The following is a 7,611-nucleotide window of genomic DNA, read 5'->3' on the forward strand; positions in this document are numbered from 1 at the left end:
AGTAGCTCAGTTGTGTCCAAGACTCTTTGCAACCCCATGGACTGTAGGCTACCAGGCTTCTCCCTCCATGGGATTCTCCAGGTGAGAATACTGGAGTGGGTTGCAATTTCCTTCTCCAGGGGATCTTCCCGACCCAGGGATGGAACCCGGGTCTCCTGCATTGCAGGCAGACGCTTTAACCTCTGAGCCACCAGGGAAGCCCTTAGCCCAGCATACTAATAACAATAACCAGAGAGTCAAAAGTTTCCCCAGTCAACTAGAAAGCATAGAGGACTGACAGATAGAAGATCTAGATTCTAGTATAGTTACTAATAAGCTAAGTGATATGTGGAAGGGAGAGAACTGATCATTGCTGCTGCTGCTGCTGCTGCTGCTAAGTCACTTCAGTCGTGTCCGACTCTGTGCAACCCCATAGACGGAAGCCCACCAGGCTCCCCCATCCCTGGGATTCTCCGGGCAAGAACACTGGAGTGGGTTGCCATTTCCTTCTCCAATGCATGAAAGTGAAAAGTGAAAGGGAAGTCGCTCAGTCGTGTCCAACTCTTAGCGACCCCATGGACTGCAGCCAACCAGGCTCCTCCATCCATGGATTTTCCAGGCAAGAGTACTGGAGTGGGGTGCCATTGCCTTCTCCGGACCTGATCGTTATGAACCTGTTATTGTACTTGATTCACAAATAACTGGAGGATGGTTGTATCATTATCATCTTAAAGACAAAAAAAAAAAAAAAGGTGCCACAGACTAAGGGGGCTTCCCAGGTGGCACTAGTTGTAAAGAACCTGCCTGCCAGTGCAGGAGTCGCAAAAGACTTGGGTTTGATCCCTGGGTCTGAAGATCTCCTGGAGGAGGGCATGCCAACCCACTCCAGTACTCTCACCTGGAGAATCCCATGGACAGAGAGGAGCCTGGCAGGCTGTAGTCCATGGGGTAGCAGAGTGGGACGTGACTGAAGCAGCTTGGCATGCATGGGAAATTGATCTGTTCAAGGTAAGATGGCTTGCCAATAGTACACCCAGGAATGATCCCAGGTTCCCTGATTGCAAATACTATGATCTCTTTACCATACTGAGGTAGATCACTGCTTATTTTTTTTCACAAGAAATGGCTTAAATCAGAGCAACAGCAATAGAAAAGTCTCATGTATGAGGGGTTGATTGTCTGTAAAAATAGTGGTTTAAGAGAAGGGTAAACTGTCAAGCAGACTCAGATTAATTTCTTGCTCCAACAACTCATTTGGACACTCTGAGCCGCAGTTTCCTTTTTTGTAAAATGAGAATGACACCACTAATAATAGTAATAATAATAATGGCCACATCAAAGGGCTGTTGTGAGCTCTTCTAGAATAATGTATGTAAACCATTTATCATAATACTTGGCATATAATAAACACTCAGTAAATTACTGCCTTATTATTACTATTGTCAAAGTGAGTCCTTCCCCTTGGCACCAGGTACCATTCAGCAAGACGACTTCAAAGGCTTAAGGATGAAGAGTGAAATAGAAATCAGCTGTGAGCACTGAAGTTGGCAGAAAGGAGATATCATCCTGGCACAACATGTACACAATATCAAAATGTAGGGAGAAGCCAGCCGTCTTACCCAGCAGGGATAAAGCCCTAGAGTCCACTGACCTGGGCATCTTGCTTTCACCGGAAAGCTTCCAGCCTGGGCTGCAGTCAGAGTGGGTCTGAGCCATATCTTTTTCAGGCAGGATATTATGTGGATTGGATTACATGGCTGTAAACTGATCAGTGCCTATTCATATGCTGTCAAGCATCTGAGTTCAAACAATTGGAGTGTTTTAATAAGATTAGCAACTTGTCCCCTTCTTACATTTTTCTCTCTGCAGGATTCCATTCAGAATAGTTCAGAGAAAAATGCCTTAGGAAAGCAGTAGGATTTCAGGATGCTCTGCATCTTCCATCCTGAGACAGACACAGCTAAAAATGACCTCTATGTCTGCTGCCCAGAACCACCTATGCACTCAAAAAGTGAACCAGAGAAAGGCCAAAATCACGGGAGTGGTAATACGGACAGGAGGCTAACCAGAATAAGTGTGTATTCTAGTAAATCTCACTATAATTGGGCATGCAACTCACCCATGGATTGAGAAACAAGCTCCACCTGCAAAGGCCAGAGTGCACCAGAGGGCCACATGCCCAATTATGTGGGACAGAGTTTCATACTTGTATAATGCTAAGTGGTTGGAATGAGGGTTGTGGAGTCATGCAGACCTGCTCTCAAATCTCAGTTCCTTTACTTACTAATTTTGAAAATTTAATGAAGTGAGTTAACAACTCAAACCTTAGTTTCCTTTTCTTTAAAATGGGATAATGATACCTACCTGTGGCAAACGGACGTATGACTACTTATTGTTGTTGTTCAGCTGCTAAGTCATGTCTGACTCTTTGTGACCCTATGACCTGCAGCCTGCCAGGCTTCCCTGTCCATCACCAACTCCTGGAGTCCACCCAAACCCATGTACATTGAGTCGGTGATGCCATCCAACCGTCTCATCCACTGTCGTCCCCTTCTCCTCCTGCCCTCAATCTTTCCCAGCATCAGGGTCTTTTGCAATAAGTCAGCTCTTTGCATCAGGTGGCCAAAGTATTGGAGCTTCAGCTTCAACATCAGTCCTTCCAATGAACATTCAGGGTTGATTTCCTTTAGGATTGACTGGTGTGATCTCCTTGCTGTCCAAGGGACTCTGAAGAGTCTTCTCCAGCACCACAATTTGAAAGCATCAATTCTTTGGCACTCAGTCTTCTTTATGGTCCAACTTTCACATCTGTATATGACTACCAGAAAAACCATAGTCATATGACTACTTGCTTACTCACAAATAATGGATCCTCCAAGTATTATTATTATTAGGTTCTTTAAAGAGGGGGTAGCCTGTAAAACTTCAATGTAGGTGAGGGCTGTGGATTTTCTCCTCAAAAATCTGTCAAGTGCTACTTTATGGTGAAAGGAAATCTCAGGCCAAATTCTGTCACAGAATTAGGAACTTTGAATTTAGGCTTTCTCCAGGTATATTCCTAGTAGTGAAACTGCTGGGTCACAGGGTACTCTATTTTTAATTCTTTAGGGAACCTCCATACTGTTCTCCACAGTGGCCATACCAATTTACATGCCCACCAACAGTGTAGGAGGGTTTCCTTTTCTCCACATTCTCTCCAGCATTTACTGTTTGTAAATTTTTTTGATAATGGCCATTCTGACTGGTGTGAGGTAACACCTTGTTATAGTTTTGATTTGCATTTCTCTAATAATTAGTGATGTTGAGCATCTTTTCATGTGTTTGTTGGCCATCTGTATGTCTTCTTTGGAGAGATATCTATTTAGGTCTTCAGCCTTGAATTAAGTTCTCAACTAGAGTTTCTTTGGGGGGAGTTGCATAAGAACGTACAGGCATTAACTTGTTTTATTGAGCTTTATTGTATGCACTTAACAGACACTGCATCTGTTTTTTTACAAAATGAAGGTGTGTGGCAACTCTTTGTCAAACAAGTGTATTGCAACCATTTTTCCAACAGGATTTGCTCACTTCTTGTCTGTGTCACATTTTGGTAATCCTTCAGTTCAGTTCAGTTCAGTTGCTCAGTCATGTCCGACTCTTTGCGACCCCATGAATCGCAGCACACCAGGCCTCCCTGTCCATCACCAACTCCCGCAGTTCACTCAGATTCACGTCCATCAAGTCAGTGATGCCATCCAGCCATCTCATCCTCTGTCGTCCACTTCTCCTCCTGCCCCCAATCCCTCCCAGCATCAGAGTCCTTTCCAATGAGTCAACTCTTCACATGAGGTGGCCAAAGTACTGGAGTTTCAGCTTTAGCATCATTCCTTCCAAAGAAATCCCAGGGCTGATCTCCTTCAGAATGGACTGGTTGGATCTCCTTGCAGTCCAAGGGACTCTCAAGAGTCTTCTCCAACACCACACTTCAAAAGCATTGGTGATCTGTGATTGATGATCTTTGATGTTACCATTGCAAAAAAGATTATGACTTGCTGAAGGCTCAGATGATAGAAGTTTTTAGCAATAAAGTATTTTTAAATTAAGGTTTGTATACATTTAACAGTGTGCTATGGCACATTCAATAGACTATAGTACAATGTAAACATAACTTTTATATGCACCAGGAAACCAAAAGACTCGTGTGACTCTACTATGATACTGCTTTATTGTGGTGGTCTGGAACTGAATCCACAATATCTCCAATGTAAAACAGTTTGGAGTTTCCCTAAAAAAATTAAAAATAGAGCTACAATGTGACCCAGCAATCCCACTACTAGGAATATACCTAAAGCCTAAATTCAAAATTCCTCATTCTGTGACAGAATTTGGTCTGAGATTTCCTTTCACTATGAAGTAGCACCTGACAGATTTTGGAGGAGGAAATCCACAGCCCTCAACTACATTTAAGTTTTACAGGCTACCCACTCTCCACCAAAAAGAACCTAATAATAATAATCCTTGGAGGATCCATTATTTGTGAGTAATAAGTTATATGACTACGGCTTTTCTGGTGGTCATGTGCGGATGTGAGAGTTGGACCATAAAGAAGACTGAGTGCTGAAGAATTGATGCTTTCAAATTGTGGTGCTGGAGAAGACTCCTCAGAGTTCCTTGGACAGCAAGGAAATCAAACAGGTCAATTACAATGTATGTCTGTAATTTCATCCCCCAAACTAATGTGAGTGGGAGCCTATGATTAGGAATTTGGAGCGAGCTGTCCTCCCCACCCCAGCTCCACTTAGAGTCACGTCTGAGACAGGCCAGGTTTACTTCTTCTCTAACAAGGACGTCAACCTTTGGGGTATGGGGCCCCTCCTTTATTTGAGACTTTCTGCTTTACTTTCTCATTCTGCTTTTTTCCCTTCCAACTTCTCACTGCATACGTGGCCCAATGAAACCAAGGCTTTGAATGACCAGGAGTAAGCAATTTCAGCACTAGATTATTTCCTTTTACTGTTGAGTCTAGCCTCAAGGATTAAATATTCCCTGACAGCTCATTCATGTATTAAAATATATTTTAGCAAGTTAATTCAAAGTTTTAGGTGTTCTATACCATGAAGGAGTCTCCAAGGACCTAGTGTCTCATGTTGTTGAAATAAAAGTCTATGATTTTTTTGTTTACATCTTTGATCCAGCTGGAATTAATTTTTAAATATTCAAGAGTGTGGTAGGGAATGGCTTCATTTTTTCCTAAAGTCATTCAGTTAACCCAATTATTTATTGAATAATTCATAAGATGTCAGTTTTAGAATGCAAAGAGTCAATATTCTATAGGGAAAAGAGCAGTAATACAAATATGAATAAGACGTAGTCCCTGTCTTGGAAGACCTTACAGCCCAATGAACAAATGACTTCTATTATTACCATGTGCCAACCTACACTGGATATGATCAACTTCTTATATCACCAGGGCCATTTGTGCTACACATACACCACTCTCTCTGGCTCAGAATATCTACAGACACACATATACTGCTGGGAGTATAACACAGGATATATTAACAATTTTTTTTCATGTTCTCTGTCGTGTTACTATACATAGTAGATGAGTTTCAGAAATGTTGTATTAAATTTAAATCCTGTTTTGAATTTCCTTGGTATATTTTCTATATAAAGAACTTTGAATTATTTTTGAAAATCATTTTGAAGAGTAGATCATGAATCCCTAATTTTTATATGATTCAAGTAGAAATTTTCATTTACTAGGTTTCTTAATGCAAGATATATGTGCATAAATCAAGCCATTTCTAAAAGAGGAAGAAAAATATAAGGAGCCTAGAATTTTCAAAGCAGATCAATGTGTATTTTAAAAAATGCAGTTGTTGGAATAGACTTAGAGATATTTCTTAAGGATCATTTACATGAATTCAATTTGCTTGCCTCTACACGCAAGGCAACATTTTGGGTGACTTTATTTTTTTCAAAAGCTAATTTTTAAGCTTCGTAGGGAGGATGCCAAATGGTATTTTAAAAACACACATTTAAAAAAAGAAGAACGTGCAATTTTGCCTGGAGTACAGATGGAGCCTGTGTCAATTGAAGGCATTTTGCCTGAGGACACAGAGAAAATCACTTCTTCATGAAGACCATAAACTCCACTCTCATGTTTCTGTTCATCTTCATCTGTGGAAGGTGGGAAGGAGTTAAATAGGGGGCTTAAGGCTTAAGACTTCAGCTCTCTTTTAACAATCTCATTGTTCAAGTTTTACATCAATTATGCTGTAAAAATTATTTGACCTTCAAATGAGTAATGAATGAATATGATAATTCCTGGTTATTCCTTTTCACTTCTCTTATTGATTTGTTTCTCTTGTGTACAGATCTATTTTATATCTGATATATATCTTCTATATCTCCTCGCCTTCGCCCCTACAGCACACAGTACATTAATAATATTAAAAATGATGATAGCAACTCTCACTATCAAGTGTTACCTTATGCCAGGCATCATACTAAGGAATGTAGAGGCATCATTTCATTTAAAATGCCAAAGAGAAGTGAGGAACCAGAGAGTGCTTGAGGGGTGAGGGGCAGAGGCAGGATCTGAGCATGCGCATTGGCTTTAGATCCTTTCCCTTTAGAACTCTGAGGATATTCTTTGTAAAGACATGTATGTGAAATGGCTCGTGAGAAGATGATTAAATCTTCATTTATTAACATGGAAATACATCTATTACATATTGTTATGTGCAAAACTCAAGGTATAATACAGTGTATAAACCCCAGTTTTATAAAAAGAAAATGGTATATGTTCAAAAATGGCTGAAAAGATAGACCCCCTAAATCTTAATAACAGTTACCAATACTTTTTGACATTCTTTACATTTTTTAACTTCATTTTTCACTCATGGGTCCTTACTGCAAGCAACAGTTCTGGAAAAAGCAAGCAGCAGCACATCGCTGTAAATGGAATCTTGGGTTTTAATCCTATGGGCTCCTGTACCATGTAGAGATTATAATCCATCTTGATTATAAAGACAATTCTCAGATTATGATATAGTTGTAGAATTAACCCTCCCTGGAGTCAATTTGTCATCAATTTTCTATTTTTCAAAATAAACTCATTTTTGTCTGCCTTTTGTATCCTTTTGTCTTACTGTGGTGGTATCGACCTACAGAAAATCTGCACAAAAGAATCCATTCAAAAAAGGGAGTTAACTAGCTCACGTGTCTGGAGTGTAGATGTTCTCGGTGTCCTCAAGTACTGGACCTGTGTCTCTGTGTCAATGGTCTCTGCTCTCCTTCCTGTGACAGGCCTGTCATTCTCATCCTTGTTCCTCACCCTTGTATCAAAAAGTGAAAGTGTTAGTCACTCAGTCATGCCTGACTCTTTGCGACCCCATGGACTGCAGCCCACCAGGCTCCTCTGTCCATGGGATTTTCCAGGCAAGGATACTGGAGTGGGTAGCCATTTCTTTTTCCAGGGGATCTTTCTGACCCTGGGATTGAACCCAGGTCTCTTGCACTGCAGGCAGAATCTTTACCAACTGAGCTACCAGGAAGCCCCCAAAAAAGTGGAAGTGAAAGTCGTTCAGTCGTTTCTGACTCTTTGTGACGCCATGGACTACACAGTCCATGGAGTTCTCCAGGCCA

The sequence above is a fragment of the Bos indicus genome, chromosome 15 (genome assembly GCF_029378745.1).
Source record: "Bos indicus isolate NIAB-ARS_2022 breed Sahiwal x Tharparkar chromosome 15, NIAB-ARS_B.indTharparkar_mat_pri_1.0, whole genome shotgun sequence".
NCBI classification, from domain to species: Eukaryota; Metazoa; Chordata; class Mammalia; order Artiodactyla; family Bovidae; genus Bos; species Bos indicus.